Genomic DNA, 20,404 nt, shown 5'->3' with positions numbered 1-20,404 from the left:
GGCACTGAACCAACTAAGCCACTCAGGTGCCTTTATCTTTAGCCATTTGAAGAACTGCCAGACTGTTTCCAAAGTGGCTGCACCATTGGACATTCTCACCAGCAGTGTTTGAGAATTTTGATTTCTCCACATCTTTGTCAATATTTGTTATTATCTATCTTATATCCATCCTGGTGGGCATCTCATTATGGGTTTTGTTTGCATTTTCCTAACAGCTGTTCATCTTTTCATGCTTACTGGTCATTTGCATATTTTCTTTGAAGAGATCTGGCAGATATCTTCACTGTAACCTTGTGAGACCCTGATCCAGAACCACTCAAATAAGCTACTAATTCCCAACTTTCAGAAATTATGTGAGATGATAAATGTTTGTTGTTTTGAGATAGTTATTACAAAGCAATACACAACTAACAGAGAAGGATTCAGGTATATGTCATGGGTGCCTACTATTAATGCTATTGGAAGTCCCAGCCAATGTAATAACATAAGAAAAAGAAATACAAATTGTCAAGTTTGAAATGGAAGAAACAAAACTGTCATTGTTTGTAGAGTGATTTAGCTACCTAGAAACTGCAGATGTATCCAATTCCTCGGGTAGGGAAAGCAGTGTAATGGAATAGAAGAAGCCCAGGACAGACCCAGATTTGAGTCCTATCTTCTCCCTTACTTTCTGTGGGATATTAGGCAAGTCCTTTTGCCTCTTTGTGCCTCATTGGTAAAATGGAGATGAGAATAGTACCTACACCATGAGGATTAATATAAGTGTATATAAGGTACTTCAGTGGCTGGCATATAGCAGGCTTTGATAAGTAGAAGGGGATTTGAAGGTAGGAGCCAGGCAGGATCGCAGTGTGACTAATTTAATGCCCAGTTCCCCAGGCTGCAGAATGTGGCATCCTTCCATTCTCCCAACTGACTCCAGCCTGCTGGTAGGGTCCTAAGAGGTTCAGTAGATCCTTATCTGGATTCAACCTCTGGCTCCACTTCCTTTCACTGGGCATCTTAGTCTTGGCTGAATCCCCATGATGTAATCTATTGACTGATATGCTCATGCCTACCTCTTTTTTTTTTTTTTTTACTTCCCAGGGACTATGGTAAGGATCAGAGAATGTAAAAGGAGCTTACTGAGGGGAAAGCCTCACATTAGGCCATGAATAGCCCACATGAGTCACTCATGTGGCATGAGATCCCACCCCCAGAAATGTAGGAAAACCCAACAGGAACAAGCGGGCAAAATAGGCCCTGAGAGCTCTGTCTAGCTCAACATGGGGGGCACAGAAGGCATTGGGATATGGGACAGGATTCCACTGAGTGCAAGAATCACACCCCTCTTATTCACATGGCACTTGACCTTTATATTCTCACCAAGCCCAAGTGGTAGGGTTGATAGATGAAATAGAGATGCCCAGTTACATTTGAATTTCAGAACTCAGTGAATAATTTTTAGTGTAATTGAATGCTCCCAACATTGTAATTATTTTTGATTATCTGAAATTATAATTTAAATGGGTTTTCGGTGTTTTTATTTGCTATATCTGGTTACCCTACCCAGCAGTGAGGAAAGACAAGCAGGGCAGCAACTCTTTACCTCACTTCACAGAGGAGGTACAGGGTAGAGATTGGACTTGCCCAAAGCTCTGCTGCTTATTCACCTTTTCATTCTACACAGGGCTCTTTGGCTGAGGTTGAAACCTGGGTTGTTTGTTGGCTATAACTCAGAGACCTTAGCTCACACCCCCTCCTTCCCTTTTGGGGTTAGATTGGCCCTTGGGGCCCTTGAGGGGCTCTGTGAGTCTAACTCACTCAACAAGATTAAGAGGGTGGGTGGGGAGCATAATGGAAAGATCAGGAGGGTAAGAGGAGATCTGACTGCAGAATTCAGGTGCTGGCAGACTAAATAATAAATCTCCCATTTCTACACCCAATGACTCAAGTTCTCAAGCACAGTTCTGTGAATTTGCCCCAGGTCAACAGCAGATGGGAATTAGAGCTAGAACCAGACTTTGAGCCTCTGGATCCCCAGCACTCTTCCTGTTGCTCTGGGGTCTGGACAAGAGGTCCCAGGGAGGAGCCCTCTTATGCCCATACCAGGGCATGGGAGCAGGAAGGCCTGTGGGACAGCACAGTAGGCCTTTCCGGAACCCACAGTATTTCGTTGAGCTTCTGCTGCCATCTAGTGGGCACCCAAAACCAACACCTCTTAGAGAAACTGAACAAGGAAGGCTGTCTTTGCAAGTTTCTCGTCCCTTTTTGCACCTGCCTGTTCTTTCTTATCTGGGCTCTACCTCTGACTTGCTATGGAACCCTGACAAGCCCTTTGTCTCTCTGGATCTCAGTTTTCTCTTTTAGAATAAGGGTTATCCAAATTGCAGCTGGCCTGATCTTTCTAAAGCACAGGCCTAGCCAGGTTTGTCCCCTGACCCACCCTGAACTTCAGGTCAAAGTCTGTCATACCCTGCAGGATCTGAGCCTGGCTGACCTACAAGGTCCCCACTTCTCTGCTCCAGCGACACAGAGCTACCTTCATCTCCTCAATCACAAGTCCCTCTCAGGGTCCTTGTACATGCTATTCCCTCTGCCCCAAACACTCTCTTTCACCTGGCTTGTTCCTACTCATCCTTCAAGTGTCAATTTAATTACTCCCTCCAGGAAGCCCCCTCTTCCTTGACACCCCCAACCCAGGATGGGCAAGTGTACTTTAGGTCCCCACTAAAGAATAATTTAGGTTTCAAAGAAGATATCACCCTGGAAGAGGTCAAATGGCAGTCCACTCAGTCCACGTGGGGAACCATGGGCTCAGGGTTAAAACTGACCTGATTTCCTATCTCATTCTGCCACAGTTGGTCAGTGTGAACGTCAGCTCCACCTCTCTGAGTCCCTTTTTCACAGATGAATAAATCAGACTCTGTCTATACCAGTGATGAAAAATATAACACTAATGTGAGCCAAAAAAGTAATTTGGAATTTTCTAGCTCCGGTTTAAAAAGTGAAAGAAACAAGGGAAATGAATTTTAATGACATATTTTCACATAATCCCTGTGTAAAATATTTCAACATGTAATCAATATTTTAAAATTATTAATGATCTATTTTACTTTATTTTTTTATACTAAGTCTTTGAAGTCTGGTATTTTAACTTACTGTGTGTCTCAGTTTGGATTCCACACTTCAAGCTCTCAGTAGCTACATGAGGCTAAAAGCCACTGTATTGGACAGCACAGCTCTGTATCTTGATCTGTGTGGCTGTTACATATGTGTACATATGTAAAAATTTGTGGAGCTGAACACTTAAGACTTTGACCTTTTTGTATGCAAATTATATCTAGTCTTGAGGGAAAAAAAGAGTAATTCCAGGTTTCTAGCATGAACACGGATGGACAAAGGGTGGAACAATTTCCTGGAATGGGAGAGGTTGAATGTGAACCAAGGGGGTGCTGGGTGAAAAAAAGCTGAGTGTGAGGATCTTTGTTCCTTTAGGTCTTTGTTGCCCCCAGACCCTAATAAAGTTTCCAGGGTCACCTAACCAGAAGCTGTCCAGGTGGCAGAGAACAAGTGGCCTTGGTGCCTGGGACTTGTCCCCAAGACTTGAGAGGGGGTCACAGTGCCATTCAAACTTCTCTCCTGGACTCCACAGTCCTAGGCTCTGCCTATTCTCATGTTGGGGCCATGGGCATTTCCTCTACCTAGGATTGCTAGATTAGCAAAAAATAAAAGTCACCAACTTAAATCTGAATTACGATAAACAAAAAATAATTTTTTAATTTTTTAATGTTTATTTATTTTTGAGAGAGAGAGAGAGGGACAGAGTATGAGCAGGGGAGGGGCAAAGAGAGGGAGACACAGAATCTGAAGCAGGCTCCAGGCTCTGCACTGTCAGCACAGAGCCTGACGTGGGGCTTGAACTCACCAACGGTGAGATTATGACCTGAGCCAAAGTCAGATGCTTAATGGACTGAGCCACCCAGACACCCTACAACAAATAATTTTTTAGTATAATTATGTCTCAGATGTTTGTTTGTATGAAATTCAGATTTAACTGGGTGTTGTCTTCTACTTGGCAACCTGACTTCTAGCTCGTCCTCCAGGACTCTGAAGCACGGAATCTAGCTCTACTTCCTTGTGTGATGTTGGCCACATTTCTTTATCACTTTGACCTTCAGCTTTCTCTTCTGTAAGATAGTCAACAATTCTTTCCTTAAAGACCTGTTGAGAAGATTCACTGAGAAAATTTTTTAAGAAGGATCTCCCAAAGGTAACTGGGTGGCTCAGTCAGTTAAGCGTCCAACTCTTGGTTTCAACTCAGGTCAGGATCTCAGGGTTTGTGAGATCAAGCCTCACCTTGGGCTCTGTGCTGACAGATCAGAGCCGGCTTGGGATTCTCTATCCCTCTCTCTCAAAATAAATAAACATTAAAAAAATTTTTCCAGGGCAACTGGGTGGCTCAGTTGGTTAAGTATCCAACTTTGGCTCAGGTCACAATCTCACAGTTCATGTATTCAAGCCCCGCATCCAGCTCTGTGCTGACAGCTCAGAGCCTGGACCTGTTTCGAATTCTGTGTCTCCCTCTCTCTGTGCCCCTCCCCCACTCATCCTCTGTCTCTCTGTCTCTCTCTCTCAAAAAGAAATAAACATTAAAAAAAATTTTTTTTAAATTTTCCAACAATAACAAAAAGAACGATCTCTCCATAATGCCTAGCACACATTAGGCCTGGCACATATTATTAGGCCCTGAGTAAACATTCAACCCTTCCTTCTTGGACTTCCAGAGGTGCAGGGCAGAGATGGGCTGCCCAGTGAATGCCCTATCTCCTTTCCTACACTGTCCAGGGGTTGGACCCCATGATTTCTTAGTGCCTTCTTTATTTCCTCTTCTTTATTGGTTTTTCCATTCCTTGGTTTTCTAGAGATTTGTCCACACTTCATCTATGCTGGGAACATCCCAGAATCCTCTGGGAAGAGCCTATCACCCAGGAATAAGGTCTTCTTGATCCAGCTCCCAGTAGATTCCAAAATATGGCCCTGATACCACCTAGTGGCCATGTCCCTAAACAAATAATATTATTCAGACCCCAACTTAGCAACCCAGACTTGTTCATTCTGCCCTCAGCCAGCAGGGTCACCATATGGGCAGAGACCTATGCCAGGCCCCAGCAGGAGGCAGAAGAACTTGACCCTGAGCTGTCCCAGAGCACAAGGCTTGAATGTAGGGGGGCAGTGAGCTTCATCCTAACCTTAGGACCCAAGCTCAGAGAATGAAAGGAGCCTAAGGCCCAGGGGTTTGGTAATGTGCCTGAAGGCCATGCAGCAAGATTTGCACATTTGCCTCAGGTTGGGTAACAAATGAGGCCATGTTCCTAACCAGCCAAACTTCTCTGTGGAAGGATTGAGTTCAGTAGGATTAGGGGACACTTTATCTGGCATATTCACCCTTCTGTCTACAGACAAGGTCTTCCTCTCTGAGCTTCCTATACCCATGAGGGGAGACTGACCCCAACCTGGGATGAGGGTGGGTGATGTGCCATGCCCAGGGAACATTCTTTCCTATGTCATGTGAGGAGACTGGAGGAAAAAGTGATGCTACCTTAATAGAACTGGGCTGGTTCCTAGGATCCTGAAATTTTCTCTCCCTGCACTGAACAGAAGAAAAAACAGGCTCAGAGAAGAGCAAGGACCTATGAGCCTCAACAGATCAAATAAGCCAGAAGGTACCAGACTCTTGGCCTCTCCTCACCTGGCAGATATACACCTGTGGCCTCAAGTCCTTAATCACAGCTTTCTCCCACCTAATTACTTTTCTTTTCCCACCATTAGACCTTCCTGGCCCCCAAACTCCTTGACTGAGGTTCCTGATCCCTCTGAGACTCTACACTGGCCTCCTATTTGTCTTATACTCCTAATCTCCACCTCTCCCCCTTGTACTCTGGAGAAGATCTGAATGCCTCTGCATGGATTACCATCCCCCCCCCCCCACCTTTTTCTTCCTTTCCAGCCCACCCCTCCTTCCATCCCTTCACAGACCCTACTCTCTGGCCCTGGGTGGTAAGGCCGCATTTCAACAGGAGCAGGTTTTGTAGGCAGAGTCTAATCTTGAGCTTGAGTCTTACCAGTTGTATGGCATTGGGTATATTGCTTAACTTCTCTGGGCCTCTAGCTCCTCATATATAGTATTATTTCACAATTTGAAGGTGAGGATTAAATTGCACAAAACCCTTAGCATAATGTGTAGCACATCAATAAACATTCAACAAATATTAGCTGCTAGTATTAGTATTAATATTAGTATTAGTATTAGAAGGGTAAGGGGAGAGGAGGGGACGGGGCAGGAGAAATGTTAGAGCTATTAAAATGAGAACCGTTGGGATCCTCAGAGCAAGCAGAGGAAGAAATCAGAACATTTCTATTTATTTTATTCTTTCCCACTGAATATTTTTTATTCAGCATAATTTGTTGTAAGCATTAAATAATATGAAATCCAGGCTGGGTCCTAGCAGGATAAATGCAAACATCACCAACAGTGCTTTTATGGTCCATAAGTGCCTTAGTGTGCTAAAATAGAGAAGATATTACTCGATATATTTTTGAAGCTGAAGTGTTTCTAAGTTTGGTAGCTCCAACTCTGTTATTTCTTGGGAACATCTTTAATAACAAGAGCATGAAGAAATAAACAGTGCTGGTTCCCTAACATTAAAGTTTCAGGAATGTGGTTATTGCTTTCAAGAAGAGACCATGAGGATGACCTGATTTCTGACAAAGGAAAAGTTGAACTCTTGCCTTTAAGTCTGCCTGATGAGCCCAACAAATACAGCAAAGGAGAATATAATCAATGAGTTTGTCTTAACTGAAGCTAATGCTTCAATGTCTTTTTCATAATGATGGTACTTGGTGACTTTTTCAAAGGAGATAGCTCAAGCAGGAATTTTTTAAAGTATACTGAGAGCTTATTCAGTGCTAAGCCTGTTCTATATCCTCACAACAACCATTTGCGGAAGAAACAAATTTCTACGTTAAAAAGATGAGGAAATGGAGGCTTCTGTAAGTGAAACTGCTGGTCTATAGTCACATAGCTAGTAAGCATGGGGACTTTAAATGCCCTTCAATCAAAGACCACCAAGAACACACCTGTGGTTGGACAGGCTAGGTTTATTACTTGTTACAGCAAAGCAGGGGATGTGAATCAGGAGGAATGATGGGACATCTCAGTACCAGAGTGTTAGAAAGGACATTTAGGATTTGAGCTTGTGTTAAATACTTTGGGGGCAGGGAGTATGTTCAACAGGAGAACACCAAGACCTACCTGTGAGTGCCAGGCCAGCTCCTAGATATCAGAGATTGCTTTTCTTTTTCTCAGAGCCTGAACTCAGATCCAGGTTTGTGTGACTCGAAACATCTCCTGTGTTTCCACAGGAAACCTGAAAAGAAGACTAGCAGATGAGGAATTTCATCTATGCACTTATTTCATCTACTACCGTCACCACCTACTCAGACTCAACCTCTAATACAGTCCCTGGGATCATTGTAGGCAGTTAATAAATGTTTGCTGAATTAATGAAACAATGAACATGTCAAGAATTCCAGAGAACAACTGCCTAGGAGCAAATCGCATCTCCACCACTTATCAGTATGTGATTTGGAAATTTTTAATTAAATGATAAAATTGTGTAAACTTTAAAAAGTTTTTCTTTACCCTTTTGTAAAATGGAGATAATCTTCAAAATCATTCAAAGGACTGCTATGAGGGTCAAATTAACTGTTGTGTGGAGTGTGCTTACTTCAGCTCAGCAAATGTTAGCTATTGTTATTTTCAGGATAAGTACTCCATTAGCTTTGTGATCATGTTTGATATTCTTCCCACTAGGCATTAAAGCAAAGATCTTGTCTCTTACTATATCACCAGTGCCTAGCACATACACAAATGTTTGATAAATAAATAAGTAAATTGGCTAAAACAGGGGCGCCTGGGTGGCGCAGTCGGTTAAGCGTCCGACTTCAGCCAGGTCACGATCTCGCGGTCTGTGAGTTCGAGCCCCGCGTCGGGCTCTGGGCTGATGGCTCAGAGCCTGGAGCCTGTTTCCGATTCTGTGTCTCCCTCTCTCTCTTCCCCTCCCCCATTCATGCTCTGTCTCTCTCTGTCCCAAAAATAAATAAACGTTGAAAAAAAAAATTTAAAAAAAAATTGGCTAAAACACAGGAACTGCCTCCATTTGGAGGATAAATTTTAATTTTTGTATCATTGTAAAAAGAACGTAAGGAACTCCCATGTACCCTTTACCTAGATTCACTACTTGTTTATATTTGCTTTATTTGCTTAATCATCCCCCCCAAATACACACACACACACACACACACACACGTTTCTCTGAATAATTTGAAATTAAGTTGGAGACAGTGTGCCCTTTTATCCCTAAATACTTCAGTGAATATTTCCTAAGAACAAGGACATTCTCTTAACTACAATACAGTAATCAAATTTAGAAAATTTAATGTTGCTACAATATGCATTAAGAGCTAGTCCACATCCATATTCAAATTTGTCACTTGTCCCAGTATTGTACATTACACCTATTCTGCTTCTTGTTTTCCCAGTCCAGAATCCAATCACATACTACATCTTGTTGTCATGTCTCTTCAATCTTTTTCAAACCAGGATAGTTCCTCAGCCTTTCTCTGCCTTTCATAATACTGACAGTTATTTTGTAGAGTGCCCTCGATTTGGGTTTATGTCATGCTTCCTCATGAGATTTGGGTTATGCATTTTTGACAGAAATATCACAGAAGAGATGTTGTGTCTTTCTCAGTGCATCTCATTGGGAGACACAAGATCATTACTTGACCTAGAATTGGTAATGTTAACTTTGATCATTTTTGATTCACTTGTTTTTCGAGGTTATACCTCTGTAAAATTACCATTTTCCTTTTGTAGTCAATAAGTAATTTATGAGAGACACTTTTACTGTGTAAATAATTCATCTTCTATTTTTATCATTCATAATTGATTTTCTAACTACATCTTTAAAAAAAGGAATTTTTCCTTCTCCCTATTTATTTATTTACTTCCTTATTTATATCAGTAAAGATTCATGGGTTACCATTTTATTCAATTAGTTATACTGTCACTAACATGTTACTTTGATGCTCAAACAGCCAGTTTGTGTGTGAAGGAGCCAGTGGTAGCTCCTTCAAGTTAGCTCCCGTGTCCTTTGACATGCTCCCATCATTCTGATGCCCATTATCCTTACATTCTGGTGTAACAAGATGTTTCAAGCTTATCTGGTACTTTCCCTGCCCGGACTCAGGTTCTTTGAAAGGCGGCCGATCTCTGTTTCTCCGCTTCCTGCCCTCCAGGCGGAACCTTAGAGCCGACTGGGGCGGAGAACAGCGCTGCGGACGAACGTCTTCCGGTTGTAGCCGGAAGTTCCTCGGAGAGGGGCGGCCCTGTGTCAGGTGACCGGAGTCCGCGTAGGAGGGAATTGCAGGTTTTATCCGACAGCCTGAAGGGAACGACTGGCGGGGCGGACGACGGATGGATACGCTGGGGTGTCCTCAGAGGCATTAATTGAATAGAGGTAGGTACATGATGGGCTAGGGTGGCAGCGTACGGGCCGTCGAGGTTGAGAGACGCGGGCAGGGTTTCTGCCTTTACCGGGCCCACGGGTTGAGACACCTGCCCGAGCGGCGCAGAGACAACAACCTCGGCTCTGCCCCGCGCCCTCCGCCCCAGAAGAGAGCTCGAGCTGGAGTTGTGTTCTACCGTCCTGTGATTACAGTTTGGGAAACTGAGGCCACGAGAAGGGAAATGGCTCCCACAAGCTCTCCTTTCCAGGCAGGGACTCATTCTAACTCTTTGGCTCTGGCCTGAGGCCGCCTCTCTCAGATGGATGTGCTTGTAATGATTTTACCTCGAGTGGAGAGGCCAAGGCCGGGAATCGTGGGGGACAGAGTTGGGCTTGGCAGTAAGGGAGCCGATTAGAGACTTAGCCACTTTAATTGTGCGCTATGGACCCAATCCATTCCCTTTATTGGGCCTCAGTTTCCTCATTTTTTTTAATGTTTATTCATTTTTTAAAGACAGAGACAGAGCACAAGCAGGGGTGGGGTGGAGAGAGAGGGGGACACAGAATCTGAAGCAGGCTCCAGGCTCTGAGCTGTCAGCACAGAGCCCGACGCGGGGCTCGAACTCAGGAACCGCACGAGATCATGATCTGAGTCAGACACTCAACCAACTGAGCCACCCAGGCGCCCCTCAGTTTCCTCATTTGTAAAACAGGGCAGTGTTTGTCAAAATATGGTTCTTACACTGCTTTGAAATGCCCTGGGAACATGCTTTATAATGCAGGTTACCTGCATTCAGACTCTGAATGCATTCCTCTGCATTCAGACTCAGATAAGACCTCTGAATTAGAATCTGGGTTGGAACCTGGGAAACTGCGTTTTGAACGTACACCTCAGGGGTTCTGTACATACTGATGTTTGAAGCCCACTGATTTTAAGTGCTTTCCTGCTGTGGGAACTAGTTATCCATTCTTTGGTTTGAAGCAGCTGGAGCCGGTTCCGGATCTTTGAAAGATGGGATGTTTAGCCCAGAAAAGAGAGCAGTGGAAGGAAACTGTCTTTAAGGGGGGGGGGGGGGGGGGGCAGGGAATTGTTACGGTTAAGAGTGCTTCCACTTTTATCTTTGGGGTTGAAAGAGGCAGACTAGGACCAATAAGTGGATTCTACAGGAAGAGAAGGTTTTGACTTCATAGAAGAACTTAATGCTGGTCAGAGATGACCAGCAATGGAATGGATTGCCTTCAAAGGTAATGAACTCCCTGTTGAAAGAGGTATATAGGTATTAGATGGCAGTCTTTTGCAATTTGAAATGTGTGATTCTGAATAACTATTTTGAATCTTTCTGGTGCTGATTGACTTCTTTTTTCTGGCCTCTCTTCTTGACACCTCCATCCCCACCAGCCTACATTTTCTAGAAGGCCAGTGGGTTTGAATTAATGCAGTCTGTTCCTGGTTGTCCTGTGCACTATCCTTCTTTTCAAGGACTTTGGAATGGCCCATTATTGTTGAATAACTAAGGAGATTCCCCACCCTATTGGTTTGTAGCTTATGTTCTTAGAATAACTTGGAAATGCTGCTAAAGACTTTGTGTTTGATTAGTAGAAACCAGTGAACTCTTTGAAGATCATGGAATTGAGGACCCTTGATCAGAAGGGCCCCTCAGGGTTGTTCAGGCCAGCCTTTCCTCCCTGGGATGTAAATCCCTCTTTAATCCTCTCTCCAGCAATGTGTTGTATAGCTGTTGTGTCTAATGAGAGAATTTTTGCAATCTGTCAGCCAACTTTTCATCCAGCATTTAAAACCAGTCCTCTTAGGGACATGACTTGCCAGTTCATCCTCACTAACATAAACTACAGATAATGCTCCTAGCATATCTTTCAGCTTTCTAATCAAATGTCAAAGTTCCTATTCTGTGGATAGGAAAACTCCAAGCAGATAACTTTTTCAAAACCTGTAGGAATGCTTACATTGCCCTGTGGAACAAAGATTCCATATTATGACCCAATTCTGCTCACATCCTTTCCACCACCCAAAATAGTTTGGGTTTGAGCCAAGACTTCCTGCTTGTGTTCACCTTCCTGCTTTGCTTGTGTTTCCTAGGATTAAACAAAAAGGATGTGAATGCTTTTTCAGATATTATCCAGGTGGTGGGTAAAATGATTGTAATTTGGTGATGTCTTTAACACTTCTTAATCTGAACATTTCCTTTTCAAAAAGCACCTAAATTGGCATTTCCAAAGTGTGTTCTTCAGGCCACTAGTCTTAAGATATGCCTCTGAAAAAAAGTGTTCTATAGTAAAAATATATTTGGAAAATGCTGTATATCATTATCTTTTCTTGGAACTTCTCAGTGTATAGTACCACATTAAAGGCACTGAGATATCCTGTAATAAAGAAACATGTCTAATCTTGTTTAATGTACTGTCGCCAAACTTAATTGATGTAAAGCACTTTTTTTTTTACTGTTTATTTATTTTTGAGAGGGAGAGCGCACGCCCAGGAGGAGCAGAGAGAGAGGGAGACAGAGAATCTAAAGCAGGCTTCTTGCTGTCAGCACAAACCCTCGAACCCATGAACTGTGAAATCATGACCTGAGCCAAAGTCAGATGCTCAACTGACTGAGTCACTCAGGCACCCCTAAAACACTGGTTTTTTTTTTAATTGAAGCACACATTGGCAAATACTTTTTTTTTTTAAAGTTTATTTAAGTAATCTCTACACCCAACATGGGGCTTGAACTCATGACCCCAAGATCAAGAGTTTCATGCTCTTCCGAGTGAGCCAGCCAGGTGCCCCTAACTTTGGCAAATTCTGACCTAGAGAGTCTGCGTTTTATGGCCTATGGGCCAAATCTTGCTCCATTGTCTGTTTTTGGATGGCATGTGAGGTAGGGATGAAGTTTACATTTTTAAATGGTGGAGAATAAATCCAAAGAAGAATGATATTTTCAGGGCACCTGGGTGGCTGAACTGATCAAGTGTCTGACTTTGGCTCAGGTCATGGTCTCCCAGTTCATGAGTTTGAGTCCCACTCAAGGCTCTCTGCTATCAGAGTGGAACCCACTTCTGATTCTCTGTCTCCCCCTCTCTGCCCCTCCCCCACTCACACTCTCCCTCTTTCTCTCAAAAATAAACATTAAAAAAAAGAAGAAGGACATTTTGTGATATGTGAAAATTAAAGGAAAATTAAAACTATAACATTTTATTGGAACACAGCCACACCCATTAATTTACAGATTGTCTTTGGCAGAAGAGTTGAGTAGTTGCCCATAGACCATATGGTTCACAAAGTCTAAAATATTTATTATATGGCATTTACAGAAAAAATTTGCTAGTCCCTGACTTACACCGTGTTAATTTTTTTAACTTAAAAAAAATTTTTTTTAAATATTTATTTATTTTTGAAAGAGAGAGAGAGACACAGTGTGAGTGGGGGAGGGGCAAAGAGAGGGGGAGGCACAGAATCCAAAGCAGGCTCCAGGCTCTGAGCACAGAGCCTGACGTGGGGCTTGAACCCACGAACCATGAGATCATGACCTGAGCTGAAGTCAGACACTCAACTGACTGAGCCACCCAGGCGCCCCCATTTTTTCAACTTTTTTATTTTGAAATAATTTTAGACTTGGAAAAATAATACACAAACTTCTTGTATACTTCTCACTCAACTTTCCCTAATGTTAACATTTTACAAAACTGTGTTTAAAATATCTAAATAAGAAATTTAACATTAATTTAGTACTACTAACGAATCTGTAGACTTTATTCAGATTTAGCCATTTGTCCTACTAATGTCCTTTTTCTGTTCCAGTACCCAATCCAGTTTCCCACATTGCATTTAGTTGTCAAGTCTTCTTCTTCTTCTTTTTTTTTTTTTTAATTTGTATCCAAGTTAGTTAGCATATGGTGCAACAGAGATTTCAGGAGTAGATTCCTTAATGCCCCTTACCCATTTAGCCTGTCCCCCCCTCCCTCAACCCCTCCTGCAACCCTCTGTTTGTTCTCCATATTTAAGAGTCTCTTATGTTTTGTCCCCTTCCCTGTTTTTATATTATTTTTGCTTCCCTTCCTGTATGTCCATCTGTTTTGTATCTTAAAAGTCCTCATGTGATTGAAGTCATATAATATTTGTCTTTCTCCGATTAATTTTGCTTAGCATAATACCCTCTAGTTCCATCCATGGCAAGATTTCATTCTTTTTGATTGCCGGATAATACTCCATTGTATATATATACCACATCTTTATCCATTCATCCGTTGATTGACATTTGGGCTCGTTCTGTACTTTGGCTATTGTCGATAGTGCTGCTGTAAACATTGGGGTACATGTACCCCTTTGAAACAGCATACCTGTATCCCTTGGATAAATATCTAGTAGTGCAATTGCTGGGTCATAGGGTAGTTCTATTTTTAATTTTTTGAGGAACCTCCATACTGTTTTCCAGAGTGGCTGCACCAGTTTGCATTCCCAAGTTGTCAAGGCTTCTTAATATCTAACAATCTGAGACAGTTCCTCAGTCTTTTTTTGTCTTTCATGACGATAAACTTTTGAAGAGGACTGGCCAATTATTTTGTAGAATGTCTTTCAATTAACTCTGAAACAGAATTAATACATTGTAAAATCCACCATTTTAAGTGTTTATTATTTTGAGAGAGAGAGAGAGAGAGAGAGAATGTGCATGTGAGAGTGGGGGAGGAGCAGAGAGAGGGAGAGAGAGAATCCCAGGCAGACTCTGTACTGATAGTGCAGAACCCAACACAGGGCTGGATCTCACAACTGTGAGACCATGACCTAAGCTGAAATCAAGAGTCAGACGTTTAACCTACTGAGGCACCCAGGTGCCCCATAAAATTCACCATTTTAAAGAGTTCAGTAGTTTTTAGTATGTTCACAAGGTTGTGCAACCATCACAACTATTTTAAACCCAGAGCGTTTTCATGTCTCCCAAAAGAAAACCTGTACATGTAACAATCACTCCTTATTCTCCCCTCTTCCCACCCCTGGCAACCATTAGTATAGATTCACACAGTATGTGACCTTTTTACAATATGTGGCCTTTTGTGTCTGGCTTCTTTGATTAAGCATAATGTTTTCATAAGGTTCATCCATGTTGTGTTTTATATCAGTACTTCTTTACTTTTTATTAATGAATAATATTTTGTTGTATGGTTATACCACATTTTGTTTATCCATTCATCAATTAATTAACATTTAGGTTGTTTCTTCCTTTTGGTTATTATGACCAACGCTGCACATTCATGTACAAATTTTCATTTGAACATAATTTCAGTTCTCCTAGATGTGTATACCTGGGAGTGGAATTGCTGGATCATATGGCAACTCTATGTTTAACTTTTTGAGAAACTGCCAAACTGTTTTCCATAGCAGCTGCACCATTTTATATTCTCATTAGCAATATGTAAGGGTTCCATTTTCTCCACATCCTCTTCAACAATTTTCTTGTCCTTTGTTGTTGTTGTTGTTGTTGTTGTTGTTGTTGTTGTTGTTGTTATATCCACCCTAGTGGTTGTGAAGTGGCATCTCGTTGAAGTTTTTATTTTCATTTTTCTAATGACTGATGATATTGAACATCTTTTCATGTGCATATTGGCCATCTGTGTATCTTCTTTAGTGAAATGTCTTTTCAGATCCTTTGCCCATTTTGTAATTGCGTAATTTGTCACCATGCACAATTTTGCATGTAAGTATTCAAAGACTTTGCAGATTCCTTGAAGCCCCTTGAAGTAACGTAGAGTGAGCTGAACTGCAAACTCTGAGGCAATGCCAATAACGCCCTGATCTGAATGGAGTTGGATTTGACATGCTGAAGCACAGAGTAATTGCTCCTTTGAAACTGCTGACCATTCAGAGCTTGTTCAACCCCAACTACTCCTGCTGATCTTGCAGAGCTGGGGTGGCCATGGTCAAGTAAAAGAGGTCCTACAGTATTATTCAAAATATGATAAGACCACTAGGAGATCCTGCCACCTGGGAGCTACTCTCATGGTTGTCTGGTCACAGACAGGGAGTAGAGGAGTCAGTGGCAGTTTGGGATACCCTGGACTTGTGATATTGGTGGCAGAGCTACCAGTGCACCCATGCCTGTTTTGACCCCAAAGCATTTGGCTATATAACCAGATCATCTTAAACATATAATTAAGAATAAAACAATAATTTTGAAAAAGTTTTTACAAGATGGGGCACCTGGGTGGCTCAGTTAAGTGTCCGACTCTAATTTCAGCTCAGGTCATGATCTCGTACTTTGTGAGTTCGAGCCCCACATTGGGCTCCATGCTAACAGTGTGGAGCCTGCTTGGGATTCTCTGTCTCTCCCTCTTTCTGTCCCTCCCATGTGTGTGCATGCCCTCTCTCTCTCAGAATAAAATAGGGGCCCCTGGGTGGTTCAGTCAGTTAAGTATCGATTTTGGCTCAGGCCATGATCTCATGGTACATAGGATTGAGCCCCACATCAAGCTCTGTGCTCACAGTATGGTGCCTGCTTGGGATTCTCTCTCCTCTCTCTGCCCCTTGCCCTATTTGCTCTCGCTCTCTTTCAAAATAAATAAACTTGAAAATAAATAAACTTTAAAAATATTTTCAAAAATACAAGTTTTTACAAAGAAAAACATTTTAATTTTCAATGCTTCTAATATTTTGCTACAGTAAACTAAATGAGTATTAATTTTACTTTTTCACCTCACTGTACATGTGTACCAATAGTAAGAGTGTTTTTAATGTGATAAAAATTTTTAAATTCATGGACAATTGTGATTTTTTTCCCATTTATTATTATGATCATTTTTTATAGCTTCAGCTTGCATTTTTATTGTGTGCACTACTGTGCCAAGCAAGGATTGTCTATGTTATCCTCAGGCATTTTATTTGTTGGTAGAATTTGTGTCCATAATAAAAAAATATAGTCCAAAATGCAAAATCTTTACATTCAACTAAAAGGGGACCGTTCAAGAAGACTAATATGCACTATTCCTTCTTTACTTCAGGCTTAATACCATATTAGGAGCTTTCCTAGCATTAGAGGACTGAAAGTTTAGAAACTATATGTTTCCTTTTCCAGAGATTAGTTGGTCTGTGAAAGGAGAGTGGAAGAACTGGGGGATGAGGAATGAGATATGGTTATCCTCACAATTAGGAACCAAATAGAGGCATATTCCTGAAAAACATTAATTTAGTCATTCACTCAATTTAACAGTATTTTAATAGAGTATGTAGAAATTTAAATGGGAGACATTACAGTATAGATAGCACAGATCTTTCTTACTGATTTAGAAATAAGAAAAGATTTGGCCAAGGGCCAAACTTTGAAGATGCAAGGAAAAAAGCATATTCTGGGGAGCAAATATCTTGAACAGGTGAGAGGAAATGTAATCCATGGTATGGATGGAAACTTTAGCCTTAGTTAAGAGCAGAGATAGTTCATGCATGGTAATAAAGAGAGAAAAAAGAATATAAGCCTACAGACAGCCAGGTTGTCCTATTTGGAAGTAGGAAGATAAGGCAGATTGTGTTTTTATTTTTTTCAGTGAAGTCATAAGGATGGTCATTAGTGAAGGTGAAGAGAAGGTAGGGGCCATTTGTAATTGAAGGAGTAAAAAGTTATGAAACAGCCCTCACAGACTGGTAAGTTAGATTGACTCTGAAACTATGGAAGGATTGCTGGAAATTGCAAGGGGTCTTTTGAGGTCATAAATTCACGGTAAAGTGATTTGCACCAAATCTCCTTCTTCCTTGTGTGGACATATTCAGTTTTTTTAATGTATCAATAAGTAGGAAGGCATTATTTTGCTGGTTTACATTTTTTTTAATGGTTGTGATAATAAAGTTTATTTCTAATTTTTATTTATTTATTTTTTCTGTAATTCATTTCCAAGTTAGTTAGCATATAGTGCAACAATGATTTTAGGTGGTTTACATTTTGTTGTTGTTGTTGTTTTGGGGTTTTTTTTTTTGGTTTTTTGGTTTTTGGTTTTTGGTTTTTTGGTTTGTTTTTTAGGTTTACATTTTAGGTTTGCATTTTTTAAAGTAAGTTATTTGATGGAAACTAAGGGAGAGGAAGGAAATTATGGAGGTATGCATATGGATAAAAGGATGGACCATGAGATCTAAATGAGATAAAAGGGAAGTAAGGACTTGAAGAGTCTTGATATACAGTAAAAAAGGGGTAAAGTTAATGAACTGGCCATCCCAGTTATTTGAAGTTTTATCAAACTGAATAGTAGGAGGAGGAAATTTGCTGGAATTTAGAAAGTGGTGGTCAGATGATGAAACTACTGAAATACATGTTTTATTGTTGTTTTTAATTAAGTAGGCTCTATGCCCAACACGGGGCTTGAACTTATGAAATCAAGAAATCAAGAGTTGTATGCACTACTGACTGAGCCAGCCAGGTGCCCCTGAAATACATGTTTTAAAAGTCCAGTAATAGTTGGGGCACCTGGGTGGCTCAGTCGGTTAAGCATCCGACTTCGGCTCAGGTCATGATCTCGTGTGTGAGTTTGAGCCCCACATCAGGCTCTGTGCTGACTGCTTGCTCAGAGCCTGGAGCCTGCTTCAGATTCTGTGTCTCCTCCTCTCTCTGCCCCTCCCATACTCATGTTCTGTCTTGCTCTGTCTCTCAATAATGAATAAACGTTTAAAAAAAAAAAAAGTCCAGTAATAGTTAATGACAAATTTTAGAGAATGGCCACAGAAGTGGGTTGGTGAAGTTGGGTAGAAAACAAGATCTTAGGGAAAAACTTAGAGAAGCAAGTCGCTGGAGTAGGTACTAGACAAATTATCTCTGGAGATATTAAACATACTCTTTAAAAAAATTTTTTTTATGTTCATTTTTGAGAGAGACAGAGTGTGAGCAAGGGAGGGAGGGCAGAGAGAGAGACAGGGAGACTCAGAATCCAAAACAAGCTCCAGTGGGGATGTGGGGCTTGAACTCATGAACCGCAAGACCATGACCTGAGCCGAAGTCTGAGGCTTAACCGACTGAGCCACCCAGGTGCCCCATGCATACTCTTAATAATAATGTGGTGGAGAGAAGTGCAGTTAGGCAGATGATAAAATAGAGAAATTAAAGGACATGACCAGCTAGGTCAAAAGAAATATTGTATTGATTAGATTAGACTTGGTAATCAGCTACATTGATAATGTGTTGATAATAACTTCTGTTTAATACTTCTTCGAACCAGTCTTTTTGTACTTTGTACAGTGAATTATGCAGTGTTGTGTCAGGAGGTCCTAGAGAGGTATCTTTGCAGGTGTTAGCAGGGGGTGGGGGGTGTCTGCTGACCACCATTAAATTTTTCTTTGTCCAGTGTCCAGCCTCAGGTTGGAGCTATTATGCAAAGAAGTGAGGGTTATTTAACAAGGAGTTAGGACTGTATGAAATACAGAGGTTTCTTTCAACCTAAATAAATTCTCCACATTTTGTTTTTTAGTAAGCCCTATTTCCCTTATTAATTGGTATCACGGTACCTTAAAAAGGACAAATAACATCGGGACTTGTTTTTAGAAACAATCAGGAAGTTCTAGGTTAAAACTGTTTTGGGTGAGGGACACAAAACAGTAAGTTTAATTGTTAAAGTAATATATACTCATTTTAGACATTTTGGAAACTACAGAGAAACTTCCCTCTCTTCCCACCCCCCATTATCTCTAGCTCCTTATCTGAAGAGAGCATTTGTTACAGTTGCTTTATTTCCTTGTTTCTCCTCCACTGTGTACATTTTTAGTGGTTAGAATCATTCACTGCACATAGTTCTATAGCTTGCTTTTTCCTGTTAGCATTGTAATGTTAATGTCCCCATGCTTTTGCCAGCCTTTTCGGTAAGCATTGCTTCTGATACATTTACTTAACCATTCATTTATTTAATAAGTCAGTAAATCTTATTGTATAGATAATGATATATACAACAATTAATCAGCATGTTTTTAGTGAGTGGAAATATGGTTTTCTTTCTAATAAGGAGCCCAGATTATTTTTTAAAAACTTTTATTGTGGTAAAATATACGTCACAGAATTTGCTATTTTAAAACCATTTTTGAGTGTACAATTCAGTGGCATTTAAGTACATTCACAATGTTGTGCAACCATCATCACTATCTTTCCAAAACTTTATCATTACCCCAAACAGAAACTCTATACCCATTAAACAATAACCTTCCATTTGCCCCTCATCCTAGTTCCTGGTAACTTTTAATCCACTCTGGTCTCTATGAATTTGTCTTCTGTAGATATTTTCTTTTTTTTTTTTTTAAAGACAGTATTCACCCATTTTTATTTTATTTTTTTAAAGTAGGCTCCACACCCATCATGGGGCTTGAATTCACGACCCTGAGATCAAAAGTCATGCTCCACCAACTGAGCCAGTCAGGCACCCCTATTGTAGATATTTTCTGTTAAGGGAATCGTATAATAAATTACCTTTTGTGGAAATATAGGGATCTTTTTTCCACCTTTTTTTTGATGTTTATTTTTGAGAGATTGAGAGAGAGAGACAGAGTGTGAGTGGGGGAGGGGCAAAGAGATGGGGAGACACAGAATCCAAAGCAGGCTACAGGGTCTGAGCTGTCAGCACAGAACCCAACATGGGAACCTAACCCACGAACCACAAGATAATGACCTGAGCCGAAGTCAGATGCTTAACTGACTGAGCCACCCAGGCGCCCCTCCAATTTTTTTTATTGTAGTAAAATACACATAACATAAAATTTATCATCTCAACCATTTTTAAGTGTATAGTTCAGTGGTATTAAGTACATTCATATTGTGGTGCAACCATTATCCATCTCCAGAATTCTTCATTTTGCAAAACTGGAACTCTATACCCATTAAGCAGTAGCTTGTCAG

At 41.0% G+C, this 20,404-nt stretch overlaps 1 protein-coding gene and 1 long non-coding RNA gene across 2 annotated transcripts in view; one reads left to right on the top strand and one right to left on the bottom strand.

Annotated features, from left to right (window-relative positions):
* Positions 1-7,120: 7,120 nt before the first annotated feature.
* On the bottom strand, positions 7,121-9,361 carry LOC147575402 (uncharacterized). The gene is made up of 2 exons (XR_015242354.1): positions 9,237-9,361; positions 7,121-7,409 (listed from the first exon to the last, which is right to left on the bottom strand). It is a non-coding gene; the product is annotated as an uncharacterized LOC147575402 (long non-coding RNA).
* A 45-nt stretch (positions 9,362-9,406) lies between these two features.
* The window catches only part of RNF185 (ring finger protein 185), a 37,238-nt gene continuing 26,240 nt past the window's right edge, over positions 9,407-20,404 (top strand). Inside the window, exon 1 of the mRNA XM_025933493.2 lies at positions 9,407-9,563. The gene's annotated coding sequence lies outside the window, so the exon portion shown is untranslated. The remainder of the gene's footprint in view (positions 9,564-20,404) is intronic.

The sequence above is a fragment of the Puma concolor genome, chromosome D3 (genome assembly GCF_028749965.1).
Source record: "Puma concolor isolate L17-30 chromosome D3, mPumCon1.1.hap2, whole genome shotgun sequence".
Lineage (NCBI taxonomy): Eukaryota > Metazoa > Chordata > Mammalia > Carnivora > Felidae > Puma > Puma concolor.
Note: the sequence above shows the minus strand (reverse complement) of the source record. Positions and strands in the feature narration are given on the sequence as shown.